Source organism: Chelonoidis abingdonii, chromosome 12, assembly GCF_003597395.2.
Source record: "Chelonoidis abingdonii isolate Lonesome George chromosome 12, CheloAbing_2.0, whole genome shotgun sequence".
Classification (NCBI taxonomy): domain Eukaryota; kingdom Metazoa; phylum Chordata; order Testudines; family Testudinidae; genus Chelonoidis; species Chelonoidis abingdonii.
The window spans coordinates 5503675-5518263 of record NC_133780.1 but is presented as its reverse complement, the minus strand read 5'-3'; the positions used below and the strand labels follow the sequence as shown (position 1 = coordinate 5518263).

Below are 14589 nucleotides of genomic sequence, written 5' to 3'. Positions count from 1 at the left end.
GAATGTGCCTGTTTTAAATTGTGGGGGGAATGTTCCTATTTAGGGCCCCCAATGGGCTAGCACTGGCACAGATAACGAGAAAGCATCTTTCTCTCCTGCTGTTGCATATAATGTGCAATCCCCATTTTTGTCTGCCGCCCCCAACCTGACATGTTCTTCTGCAGCTACTTTCAGAAAGCAGGAGTTGATGTCAAGTTCTTTAATAATATCTATGTAACTCATCAATCCTACGAAGTACTGTGTGTATATTTATATCTAACTCACCAGTATGTACTCACTCATCAACGCTATCAAGTACTAGGTGTTAGTGTGAATCACAATGAACTGATCAGGTCAGTGGGTCTCACACTATCTATCACCCTTTTCTCAAAGATAAACTACGGACTGGTCTACAATGAAAAGTAACATTGGCATAGGTGGGTCGGTGGGGGTGGGAAAAGAACCCATGTCCTTGACTGACATTTCTATGCCGACAAAACCTTATTCGATCAATGCACCTTTGTTGATGGAGAAGGGCTTTTGGCGGCATAGCCAACTTTGGTTTGGTGGTTTTCGGTTGCAGAGAGAACAAAACCCCTTTTGTCAGCATAGGCTGCATCTCCACTAGGGGGCTGTGCTGGCAGTAGAGTTGGCTTAGACCATGCCTGTACTAAAAAGTTAGGTCAATGCAGTTGTGTTGATTAGGGCTGTGAAAAACCCACACCCCTGAGTGACGCAGTTAAGAAGATCTAATCCCTAGCGTAGATCCATGGAAGAATTCTTCTGTGGACCTAGCTCCCACCTCTTGGGAAGGTGGATTAGCTACAGTGAGAGGAGAACCCTTCCTATGGCTGGAGCGAGAGTCTACACTGGAAGCACTACAGCAGTGCCACTGCAGAGTTTTGTGAAGACATAGACTTCGCCTAAGAAGGAAGAGAGTCAAGACTGTAAGGGAGAATGGATGGTGGATCCCCTAACTTAGGAAGCAAGGAAATGGGAATTCCATCCAAACAGCCAGCAAGAGACATGCATGTGCCTGTCCATTAACGGTTGACTTTGTAACCTGAAATTATCCCACAGACACTGGCAGGAGAGGAAAAGACAGGTAAAAAGTCAAAAGACGGATTAAAAAACGTATGATGTTTTATTAAAAACTCATGCTTTATATAGGGCAGTCTCAAAATTGTTGATCTCTAGAGGTTTGCACCAGTGCAATTCTGCCCCACACCCCACTGTGACCCCTGCAACCCCCACATTGGCCCCTCTCCCTCACAGCCCCTCTGCACTTCCTGCAGTTTCAGTGGTTCTTCACCCACCCCCTTCTCACCCCTAGTGCTGGCAAGGAGAGGGATGAGCTTCCAGGGGGTGAGAGAGAGGAGGGGCCAGGAGAACAGGGAGACAGGAGTCCTCCAAGGTCATGGAGACTAGGATGATGGTGGCTAAAGAAACCCATCTTTTAATTCCCGGTGGGCTTTTCCTCCAGTGTCTCAGTGCCTAAGCTGGGATCCCAGAGTCTTCCTGACTATGGAGGACAGTAAGAAATAGGCTGCACAGTCCATAGGGGGAAAGCCTGATGTCTCCATCTCCATTGCTGCTTCCTCTTTATGGTTTCATGATCCATTGTCCCCTATGGAGGCACCAGGGTCATGGAGATGAGGACATCTGAAGCTAGAGAGGCTGATTTCAGGGTTCTCAGGGGGGATATTTCCCACCTGTGTCTTAGGGACGCAGTCTGAGCTGGGATCTCCCCACCTGGAGCCAAGGTCGGATTTTCTCCCCAGTGAAAGAGGCGGGCGGGAAAATGAAAACCGGGCCCTGGTTCTCAGCATCAAAAAATGTCACCTGCCCCCGTTCACAGTCCAGAGAAACCCGGATCCTGCTGGGGGCCTGGCTCAGGGGCAGTCAGGTCTCAGGAGAGATGAGAGCCCGGTATTGATCTCCACACTGCTCCACAGCCCAGATCCCCTCCTCAGGGTTATGGCTGATCCATCCCTTCCTCCTCACAGACTCTTTAGCCACTCCCACAGCCCAGAATTGCCCACCCCCTACTTCCACCTCCCAGCAATGTCTCCCTGAGGTGAATCTGTCACAGCCAAGCACACAGGGCAAAATGTCAAATCGCTCTGGATTGTCAGGTAGATCCTCTTCTGTGAATCCCCATCTTGCACTTTTCCCATCCTCTGACACAATGAGTTCAGGATGAGTCGTGTCTGGATCCAGAGTCACGTTCACTGGGGAGAGAGAGAATCAGAGCATTAGGGGCAGAGCTTGGCCCTGGGGGAGGCTGGAGCCATTTCTTACACTCCCCAGCAGCCTGGTGCTCGATGTGAGAGTCCTGGATCCCAGGGAGGGATCTCAGGAGGAAGAAGTGGGGTGGGGCTTTGGGGGGAAGAGGCGGAGCAGGGGAGGGGCCTCGGGGGAAAGATGCGGGGCAAGGGAGGTTCCAGCACTCCTGCTGGAGTGTCCGGTTTTTAAGTATTACCAAGTTGGCAACCCTACCCTGGGGTCAGAGGAAAGTGTTCGGATGCAGGTTCGTGAGAGTGCTTCTGTTCCTTGGCATGGGCATGGACTCAGTATTAAGGCTGGTATCAGGATTGTTCATGTGACCTGAGCTTAGGGTCTCCTTAGTATTTACAATTCTCTATTTTATTTGTGAATGGGACATGTGTCACGAGCAGTGTTAGTTTGGTTTGTAACTTCAGCTCCAGGTTCATGAAAGTGTCTCGATAGAATTTCTGTCTTCACTTGAAGCCCATCTCCACCGGCAATCTCACTCCGTCTGTGCAATCCTAGGGATTCCCTTCTTCTTTTCTCCAGTTCAGACGGCAGAGTGTCTGGAGTGTCTGGAGAAGAGATGAGACAGCACACTTTCATGTTTGAAACAACCCCCCTATAATGACCTTGGAGTTCATTAAACAACACACCAGTACATAACAAAAGAATAGAACTTTTATTAAAACGACCTAGAGAGCTTCTGAGGCAAACTGCTGTCAGGAGCAGAGGACACTCCCTAGAAGTGGGGGGGGCCACCAGTGCCCAAACTGTGACCCTGCTCCTCTTCTCCCCCACCCTTGTGCCACCTCTTCTCCCCTGCCCAATCTGTAACCCGATCTATAATATGTATTAATTACTTAAGAATCCCCAGTTATCACTTTGAGGGTTAGCAGGTTCTTGTCCCAAGATGAGGCCCAGTATTATTCAAATTATTATACAGCTGGAAACCCCAATGTGCACAGTTGCAACACTCATACTATAGAAATTCCTCTATTATTACAAATATAGTTTATTAACACATTTAGCACAGTCACAAACATCCCAACTCAGTAAGGGAGACAGAGGTACTACAGAATATACATCTACACACCCACATACTCACACCATCCCTTGCAGAATAACCTGACATGTTAGCCATCATCTTCCTCATCACCATCACCTTCTTCATCATCACCCGTGGCCATCATTCTGGCACCTCCTTCTCCTACTGCCCCTAGGCTGGGATACCACTTTTACAATATGTTTCTCCAATGCCGCTATATTTAATGCATATTTAGTAGGGAATTTTCCCCTTTTCCTTATTTGTATTTTGTCATCTTACTAATGTTGGAGTGTCTTTTTTCTATAGGTTCATATATCATACAATCATAGAACATTAGGATTGGAAGAAATCTCAGGAGGTCATCTAGTCCAACCCCCTGCTCAAAGCAGGACCACACCAACTAAATCATCCCAGACAGAGCTTTGTCAAGCCCAGCCTTAAAAACTTCTAAGGAAGGAGATTCCACCACCTCCCTAGGTAACCCATTCCAGTGCTTCACCACCCTCCTAGTGAAATAGTGTTTCCTAATATCCAACCTAGACCTCCCCCACTGCAACTTGAGACCATTGCTCCTCGTTCTGTCATCTGCCACCACTGAGAACAGCCAAGCTCCATCCTCTTTGGAACCCCGCTTCAGGTAGTTGAAGGCTGCTATCAAATCCTCCTCACTCTTCTCTTCTGCAGACTAAATAAGCCCAGTTTCCTTAGCCTCTCCTCATAAGTCATGTGCCCCAGCCCCCTAATCATTTTCATTGCCCTCTGCTAGACTCTCTCCAATTTGTCCACATCCTTTCTGTATCGGGGGCCCAAAACTGGATGCCATACTCCAGATGTGGCTTCACCAGTGCCAAATAGAAGGGAATAATCACTTCTCTGGATCTGCTGGCAACACTCCTACTAATGCAGCCCAATCTTCTCCCAGTCTCTAGACTCATCCCAATTTCCTCTCCTCGATCCCATCTTGGTACCTCTGAACTTCTTCAGAGTCTCCGTTAGGGCACTATTATTCTGAGACAACTCTCCAAGTCTCTTTTCCTGCTCTGAAGACATCTCCACTGGCTGCTGGAACTTCCCTTTCTCATACCTGGAGAGAAGATGTCACATTCTTGTATTTTGTTTAGTGACATATCATCATTTGTTGTTAGTGAACACTGCTGCTCTAATGGGGCTGGAATTAGAATTCCTCGACTTCTCCCAGCCTCGGAGCAGGTGCAGCACAGGCTGTGGCCGTACAACTTTCCCCCTGAAGATCCCATTAATATTCTTCAGCTCTGGCCTGGAGAAACCGGCTCCGGGGCAAAACAGGAATTGAGTCTTCCAGCCAATTCACTCCTTGGCCTCCCTGCTGGTCTTCGTGTTGTAGCCATGTGTGGACTCAGAAGTGGACTGATTCATTACAGATTAAGCCCTGAATAGATGTAAGAGGTGCTAGGGCTCAAGCAATTTTTTTATTTTCATAAGTGATGCGGCAAGTCCAGAGGTGCCTGGGCGATGAACAATGGGTGCCAGGTTTGTATAATTTTTGGTGGTGCCCAGAATGGGTCCAAGCAGAGCTATCCTGTCCATAGGACAGACCAGGGCAACCATCCCGGGCCCTGCGCTTCATGGGGACGTGGGGTCCCAGGCGGCCTGGGGGTTAGCGGGGAGTCTGGCGCCAACAGCAGCGAGCGACCCAGCCCCAGCCCACCCCACTCTGCTCCACCCTGCTGGGTCCTGGAGTCGCTCAGGAGAGGGGGCGTAAGCCAAAAAGAGGCAGGGAAGAGGCTTGGGGTAAGGTAAGAAATGGGGCGGGGAGGGGGTGGAGAAGGGGCAGGAATAGATAGGGCAGGGGTTTGGGGGAAGGAGTGGAGTGGGGTGGGGAGGGGTGGAGCAGGAGTGGGAAGAGGTGGGGCAGGGCGGGCTGAGGCCAGGACTGTGGCTGCTGCCGGCGCCAGGTCCCCCCTAACCCTCCAGACCACCCTGGACCTCGCTTCCCCCTGAAGTGTGGAGCCCCCCAAAGCATGGGGACTGGGTCGGGTGCCCCGGTCCATCCTATGGATGGGATGGCTCTGAAAATATAAGCCCAAACATTGGTGGAGCTGGTCCCATGTTCCTGAATATTGGTGGAGCATGGGCACCAAGGGGCCATATAACTCACTGCCTGTGGTGATGAACTGCCAAGCCGAGAGGTGCCGGGTCTCAGCCCTGGCAAGCCGCAGCACAAATTAAACATTGATCTACTCCCCGCTTCCCCAGCTAATTCCGCACAGGTCTCCAAACAGTCCTCAAGCAGTAAAGACTCTTGATGCTTGCTGCCCCAGGCGGGACTCTATCCTGTGCCCTAGCGGGGAAAGGTCCATATTCCATTCCCAGAACCCTGAGGCAGCCAGTCCCCCAGGGAGGTGACTCCTCTAGAAATACTTGAGGTTCAGAAGCTTTCCCGCAGGATGGTTAACTCCAGAGTGTTGGGCCAGGGGGTGAGAACCTCCGGATGTTAAATTCATCTGAGATGTGTAGCCGAATGTGACCCAGCCCCACGTGCTGTGGTGCCCTGGCGAGACGGGGTTTGAACACAGCGGCCAAGTCCTTTCCTGGCCCTGTAAAGCACGAAGGAGCCACGTACCTGCTTAAAGTGCTTCTGATGTCCTAGAAGGAAGATAAAGAACAGGTAGCTCAGTCCCACGGGCTGAGGGCCCCGCCTGCTCTGGAGGGGGCTTGCTCTGAATTCAGCACCGTGCACATGGGGATCTAGGACCCTTTTATTCATAAACATTTTTTCCCAAGTGCATAGGCACCGAGTCCGCAGGTGCTCTGGGGCTGGAGCACCCATTAAAAAAAAAAAGGTGCTCAGCACTCACCAGCAGAGCTCCTCCCCTTCCCCCACCTCCCAGTGCTGCCCGCCCCCGGGCGGCCCTGCTGATCAACTCCTCCCGCTCCCGCCCAGCACCTCCCACCCCCAAGTGGACCTGCCAATCAACTCCCTCCCCTCCCCCCTCAGCGCCTCCCGTCCCTGGGCGGCCCTGCCGATCAACTCCTCTGCCCCGCCCAGCACCTCCCATCCCCGGGCGGCCCTGCCAATCAACTTCTCCCCCTCCTGCCCTGCACCTCCCATCCCTGGGCGGCCCTGCCGATCAACTCCTCTGCCCCGCCCAGCACCTCCCGTCCCCGGGTGGCCATGCCGATCAACTCCTCCACCTCCCGCCCAGCACCTCCCATCCCCGGGCAGCCCTGCCAATCAACTTCTCCCCCTCCTGCCCTGCACCTCCCGTCCCCGGGTGGCCCTGCTGATCAACTCCTCTGCCCCACCCAGCACCTCCCGTCCCCGGGTGGCCATGCCGATCAACTCCTCCCCCTCCCGCCCAGCGCCTCCTGTCCCCGGGTGGCCATGCAGATCAACTCCTCCCCCTCCCCCCCAGAACCTCCCTCCTTCTTTGCGTCAGCTGTTCAGCGGTGTGCAGGAGGCATGGGGGGGGCAAGAGGGCAGAGCACGCTCAGGGGAGGGAGTGGAATGGGGAAGAAAGAGGAGGGCTGGGGTGGGACCTTGGGGAAAGGGTGGGGTGGGGGCAGGGCCTGGGGCAAAGAAGGGGTCGAGCGCCCCCGGGGAAATGAAGAAGCTGGCACCTATGCCCAAGTGGGTTTTTGCTGTTATTTGTGGAAAACGAAAGCCACAGAGATGGTATTGTGAGTGGAAATGGGCAGGAACGTTCTCACGGGAAGGGCCCTTTCTCTTTCTCATGCTCATATTGAAAAACTCTCTAACTCTTTGTGCTCCTCTCACGGTCGTGAAAGAGCATGGAGAGTTTGTAACCAGACCAGAGAACCCTGCTGTTTATAACGCGCAGGTCATTCCCTCAAGGAAGAGAAACAGTATCTCCTTCTCCCACCCTCATCCCAGCCATAGCCCCAATAACTTTGTTCCCTCACCCTCATCTTCCCCCACCTCCCTAGTGCTGCAGGTCATAGGCGCCGACTCTGGGGTGCTCCAGGGCTCAAGTACCCACAGGAAAAAAAATAGTGGGTGCTCAACACCCACCAGCCACAGCTGTTCGGTGGTGCTGCCAATCAACTGTTTTGCAGCTGGGGAAAGCGCTGCGGGAGGGTGGAGAGCAGCGAGTGGGGGATCTTTGGGGAGGGGTTGGAGCAGGAAGAGGCAGAGCGAGGGCGCGGGCTCGGGGCAGAGCAGGGGTTGAGCACCCCCTGGGAAAAATAAGTGTCAGGGCCTATGCTGCACATTCCCGCAGACACAGCCCAGAGCTCTCAAATATTCCAGCCTGCTGCCCTGCAGAATCCAGAGACCAAGTAGGGTCAGGAATTACCAAGTGTGACCTGTGTGGATAGAATGAGGAGCAAGGGGAAGAAACTACGAAAGGGAAAGTTGTGGCTGAATATCAGGGTGATCTTCCTGACTCTAGAAGTATCTGGCTAGAGAATCATCTCCTAAGGAGAAACGGTGGAAGCCGCAACCCCTGGGAATTTTGAACCTTGGCTGCACAAAACCAAAGAAAGTGAGTTGGTGGGAGCAACCCTGCTCTGGCCCCAGGGCCATGGAGTGTCTGAGCGAAGGGGGCATTTCCATCTCAAACATCTAGGAGCCTGTAACTCTCCAAAGGACAATCATAATTCCAATTCTAGCAATGCACCGACTGAGTTACTGACTCCTGGACTCCGTTGCTGTGACACCTGTGCAGGGATCTGGGGTGGGGGTCTCTAAGTCAGTCTCACCTGCAGGAATTTGCTGGCCGGCTGCCGGCACATCCCCTCCATCTCGCCAATCAGCTTGCTGAGACAGGGTATCTCCTTAGACACTCTGGTGGCATTTTCATCCTGGCTCTTCCTAATCTCCTTGTCCAACTTTTCCAACTGGGCCAGCAGGAGTCGCTCTTGGTCCTCCAGGAACTGGCACAGCTGCTTGAATACAGATACAATCATCTGCCTCTTGGCTTTCATTTTCTCCTGTAAGGGACACGCAGGGAAAAGGCAGGTTGGGAATACGTGGAGAGTCACGGGCCGTTTCACAGTAGATCCCTAGCTGGAGGGTCAGGGATGCTCACCAGAGTTGCACATGCTGCCTGCCTGTGATGGTTCAAGTGACCTGAAAGGAAGTGTCACCTTGACTATTAGCCCCGTGATGTACGTTCAAATTATCCCTAGAAAGGATCTGTCTTCATAAATAAACAGTCTCCCGCCTTCACCATTTGCCTGCCTCATCTCCATTAAACCAGAACAGAGTTTACTTGACACAAAGAACTAACTAATCACCGCGGAAAGGGGAAAGTTACCCACAGTCGCTTTCCCATCACTCAGAGTGAGGAGAACACTGACAACGCTCCCAGGAATATCTGCTAGTGATTAACAAAGGCACTTACCAGCAGTTCCAGAAGTCTCTTTTCCTCACTCAGTTTAACGGCCGGGATCTCATCTCTCTCTTTCATCATGCTCTGCAAATGGAGCTGAATTTGATCCTAACAAAAGAAAAGTGACTTTTGATTTTTCTCTCTTCCCAGGCTTATTTCCCCGCTGGATTTGTGCTTTCCAGGATGTCACATCGGTAATAAAGCTCATTTCAGGAATACCTGGCTCAAGCCACTTCAGATGTGGCCCACTAACCCTAACTTGGAATCCCAGGAGGGAGGGGAATTTTCAAGACAATCGGAGTAAGAGTGAGGATTTCAGAGCAGTTCAAAAAATTGGCTTTCAAACAATAAACCAGTTTCAACCTTAACTGTAGAGGTGCTACCAACCCACCATTATTGACATGTCCCCGGCAGCAGAACTGCCATCTCCTTCTGTTCAGTCTGAACCTCCTTTTTGGCTGCATCTGGGCTGCAGCAGGCTCATCCGCTCCGTCTCTGATGGGAACCTTGCAGCCATCGTTGTTAATTCCCTTTAAGGGAGACAGTGCCTCCTCTGGACACCTCAGCACAATGCTAGAGCAGCATCAGTGCGAGCCCAGAGGGAGTAGCTCTGTAAGGCAGGACGATTGATGGAGCCGGCTTCTGGGAGAGGAAATCCAGGAAACTGGGAGAACCTGTTGCTCTGAAAGAGGCTCAGAGAAACTTCAGCAACCCCGGGGGGAAAACATAGACACCGAGTCGCCGACTCCGTGGGTGCTCTGGGGCAGGGGCACCTACGGGGAAAAAAAATTGTGGGTGCTCAGCACCCACCAGCAGGCCCTGCAGATCAGTGCCTGCCCCTTCCCCTCAGTGCCTCCCACCTGCCAGTGGCCCCACCGATCCGCTCTTTCCCCTCTCTCCCAATGCCTCCCGCCCACTGCAATCAGCTGTTTAGTGATGTGCAGGAGGCGCTGGGAGAGGAGGGAGATCAGAGGGGGAAGGAAGAGGTGGGGGGATGGGGTGGGAAGAGGCAGAGCGGGGATGGGGCCTGGCATGGAGCAGGGGTCAAACATCTGAGTAAGTTGGCGTCTATGGGGGAAAAGATCAGTTTAGTCTGAAAAGGGAAGGATTGAATTAACCAACGTCAGAGTGTTTCCCACCTTGTATTTCTGAGCAGCCTCCTCCATGAGCAGCACTTTGTGAGATCTGTGCTGGGGGGATCTCCAACAAGCCACACACACGGCTTCCCCGTCCTCCTCGCAGAACAGGCTGAGTTTCTCCTGGTGTGTCTCACACAGATTCTCTTTGCTAGGATTTAATTCCAGTTGTCTAATTTTCCCTACTATATTCCCCAGCTGCCAGTTAGGACGGAGGTTCCCTTTCCGGATCCGGTCTCTGCAGACAGGCCAGGCCATATTCATCCCATTTGTCACAGTAGTTACTGATGCAGCCCTGGCAGAAGTTGTGCCCACAGTCCATCGTCACGGGGTCCGTTAGATACTCTAGGCAGATGGGACACATGGTTTCTTCTTGGATTCCCTGTACAGGAGCCGCTGAGACCATGGCTGCCGGGATCACCAATGTTTTTTCTGGCCTCTTCCTTTATGCCATGCATGGATGGGAGAAAAAGCTCAGTGAGAACTGTATGGGGGAAAAGTGAGGGCATGAAGCTGAGGGAAAGTTCATTGGGATTGGTGAAGAGAATGGGCAATGCCTGTTTCACACTCGCTCTGGAAGGTTAGGTGTCTCTCCATAATGAGGGCTGTAAGTATCTCTCCGCCACAAGCCCCTCTTCCTTCCTTCTGCACCAATGTGTATCCACACCAACCCTCTCCACTTGCTAAACCCCGACCGATCTGAGGCCCTCTCCTTTTAGAGCACAGAAGCGGCCCGCTCAATGGAACTGACCCAGCGAACAACCCAGTGCACAGCTTGCTACAGCCTGTCCCAGCTATAGTAGAAGGAGAGAGCCTGAAACATGAGGCCGGGTACAAGGCCTGAGGCCCGAACTACAACGAGCAAAAATGTCAGGTCCTGATATAAAGCAAAGTTAGCAAGAGAACATGAGGATGGCTATACTGGGTCAAACCAATGGTCCATCTAGCCCAGTACCCTGTCTTCGGAAGACAGGATACTGGCTAGATGTACCTTTGGTCTTCCCCAGTATGGCCATTCTTATGTTCTTCTGACAGTGGCCAGTGCCAGGTGCCCCAGAGGGAATGAACAGAACAGGTGATCATCAAGTGATCCATCCCCTGTCGTCCATTCCCAGCTTCTGGCAAACAGAGGCTAGGAACACCATCCTTGCCCACCCTGGCTAACAGCCATTGAGGGTCCTATCCTCCATGAACTTATCTAGTTCTTTTTTGAACCCTGTTATGGTCTTGGCCTTCACAACATCCTCTGGCAATGAGTTCCCCAGGTTGACTGTGCGTTGTGTGAAGAAATACTTCCTTTTATTTGTTTTAAACCTGATGCCTATTCATTTCATTTGGTGACCCCTAGTTCTTGTGTTATGAGAAGTAGTAAACAACACTGCCTTATCTACTTTTTCTACACAAGTCATGATTTTATAGACCTCAATCATACCTCCCCTTAGCCGTCTCTTTTCCAAGCTGAAAAGTCCCAGTCTTATTACTCTCTCCTCATATGGAAGTCGTTCCATACCCCTGATCATTTTTTATTCCCTTTTCTGAACCTTTTCCAATATACCAGATCCACACAAAATACTGGTCTGCCAGTCTTTCTGTGGGTATACGATGCTCTTTTAAAAATATGCCCCAACCAAAAAAAAAGGGCCCCCCCATCAGAATTTCAATAAATGCCCAATTTCAAACACTACCCACAAAACTGCACCTCAAATGTAAAGGGCATTAAAATATGCAGACGAAGTTTCTCACTGAAAGGACTTGTACTTACGAAGAAAAGAGGAACTTTCACCTTCATATACTACATTTCAGAATTCAACCCTAGCAATGGAGCCAGGACCAACAGTTCCAGAAAAATAAAGGAGATTTTTAAGAGTAAGTTGGACAAACACCCGTAAGGGATGGTCTGATAATGCTTGGTCCTGTCTAGAGCACAGGGGACTGGATTAGATGACCTCTCGAGGTCTCTTCCAGTCCTACGATTCTAAGGTTAAAAGTCCATAATGAACTCTAATGAATCCTCGCAATCTCCCAGAGAGGGGCATGAACATTAATCGTCTGCTAGCAAGAGTGATATAAAGATGCCCAGTGAGCGTGAATCTCAAGTAAATGTGCAAACTTTGGGGAAGTGAAATTAACTTCCATTGTGTGGCCAGGGCCTAGGCCCCCAGTGCAGCCCCCCTGTGGCAACTTCTTCCCCAGACACCGGACTACAGTTAAGGGCTGAAGCTCTTACAGAATGGTTGGTGCTACTGGAGACCCCTACCACCGTGCTAGGAGGTGGGGAGCAGAGTTCCCGCAGCAGAGCCTCTTCCCCTCCCTGAAGCCCCAGATCTGGGCCCTTAGTTTTGTGGAGGACTTAGTACGGGTTCTCCACGCGATGCCTGGATTCTCACCCAGAGTATGAACAAGAACTCTAGAGATCTCAGTTCCCTGGCAACAGCGCTCGGGCCTGACACGCACACACAGGAAGGATTAAAAAAAGAAAGAAAGAAAAAAATCTTGCTCCTACCTCACGTAACTGGGAGAAACGTCTCAGCAGTTCCAGGATCCCTGGGGCATTCCCAGCTTAGAGTGACAGTGAATCAAGGGGATTTGTGTTTAATGCTCCGTTTAAATCCAGTGCCTTTTGATGGGTAGTTGGAAATCCCCTCTATTGCAGTGAGTGGGGCCAAATGCTACAGTGGGAAGGGGAGGAAATATTCAGGAATCACATGCTAGTGTCAGGAAAAAGAAAACTCCTTTTATGGCCCGAGGGTATGGAGATTCACTGTAACATTTCAGGGGATTGATTTCAAATCATCAGCCCTCACCCAGATCAGGTTTGAGCAGAGTCCGAAATGGGTTTTTACTGATTCTTTGACAAACTGTCTCAAGCAAGAGAAGGGAAACAATCAAGGGCAGCAGAAAGGCTAGTTGGAACAGGCCTCGTGGCTAAGTTTTGGGGTGACTTTACCCTTGATTACTTTGCAGTCCAATGTTTCCTTGTGGAGCAGGGTTCACCCCCACCAGAGCCCCTTGGGAGTTTCTCACCCCCTTAATTCTGGATTTCTGCAGTGTAGAGTTACTTACCAGTGCAATATTGATCAGTAGGACAAACTCTTCCTGCTTTCCCCAGCTGGCAACTTTGCTGGCTGTTACTGAGTCAGCTGGAGTGATCTGAAGATGCTCAGTGAGGTCTCTGCTCCCAGCTATAAAGGGAGAGGCCCAGAGGCAGGCTGGGTCATGTCAGAGTGAAGTGGTAGGCCAGGGAAGGAGAGGGACAAAATTGGGGAGAGGGGTTAAGAGCTGCAAGAAAGTCATCACCAATGGAACTTTTTTTTTCTCCCCTCCCCGGCCAGATCATCTCAGCACACCCTGCCCAGGGCCGTGGCTCAGTGCTGCCAACTTTCAAGAGTTCAAAAATCATGAGATTGGCCCCCAAAATCACACCATTAAAAAAAAAAAAATTATACTGTGTTTTTTAGGCCAGTCTCTTGATGTTTGAACTCCCCCGGCCCATCCCTGGGGTGTGCACACGCGACAATTAGCATGGCCCACTCTCTATGGATAAGGTGATTTTTGGCCCCTGCCGCAGAAATTCTCATCTCCATGTCTGCCCTGCCAAGCAATTAATCCTGTCCCCCCGTTCCCCATCAGTTCTGTCCCCACCCAACCCCCCTCAATTCAGCCTCCTTCATTTCAGTTCCTCAGCCCCATCACCATCATCCCAACAGCTCAGCCCCCCCATTACATCGCCCCCTCACCCTCAGTTCACCCTCCAGCACCACCCCATCTGCTCAGACCCCTCCACCCCCACTCTCCTCACTTCATCCCTCCTGCTGCTCCCAGCCTCACCTCTGCTCCTTAAGAGTTCTTCACTCTCCCCAGGCCTGATGCGTGGTCTGCAGTAGGGTCCCTTCTTCCACTTCCCGGGATGGCTATGTACTGAATGTAACTATCCCCAACCCTGGTTACTGTTTAAAGCATTAGTCTATTCTACAGATAATTTTACCTTGAAGATACATTTCTTTGCAGTAATTGCAGCCACAAATTCCCTTGATCAACAGTTTGCAGAGAAGGGAGGAGGAGGTCATGACCCCGAGCTCTTTATGTAGCTAGGAAGGGAGGGGAGAGATCACACTACTTTACACAAAGGTGTCCTTTAGATCCCCACATTCCTTATGCAGATGCAACACTTATCAATCCTTACCAAGGAGAAGGGGAGAGAGAGGGGTAGCACTTTATTTATCAAGTGCAGAGAGGTGCCTGCTGGTGCTTCTACCCTCAATACCATGTCAGCAGACCAGCAGTTTCCCAGGTCTCGACTTAACCCTTATGCAGTCCACCATATACAGTATCAGAGGGGTAGCCGTGGCCATCCTGCAGCAAAAAAACTTCAGGACCAGACTTCAAAGAGAAACTGCTGAGCTTCAGTTCATCTGCAAATTTGACACCATCAGCTCTGGACTAAACAAAGACTGTGAATGGCTTGCCAATTACAGAACCAGTTTCTCCTCCCCTTGGTTTTCACACCTCTACCGCTAGAACAGGGCCTCATCCTCCCTGACTGACTAACCTCGTTATCTCTAGCTTCCTTGCTAGCATATATATACCTGCCCCTGGAAATTTCCACTACCTGCGTCTGACGAAGTGGTATTCACCCATGAAAGCTCACGCTCCAAAACATCTGTTAGTCTACAAGTGCCACAGGATTCTCTGCACCATCATACAGGACACTGACATGTAAGTACATTCCTGTCACTTTATTTTATAATTATATGTAACAATGAGAATCAGCCACTGTTTCAGTCCTAGTGTGGCTGTGACCCTTTTGTCTTTTTAGGTCTGATTT

General features: G+C 51.1%; 1 pseudogene; it reads right to left on the bottom strand.

The window, feature by feature from the left end:
- Positions 1–1235: 1235 nt before the first annotated feature.
- LOC116836402 (tripartite motif-containing protein 10-like) lies at positions 1236–13460 on the bottom strand (annotated as a pseudogene).
- Positions 13461–14589: the final 1129 nt, after the last annotated feature.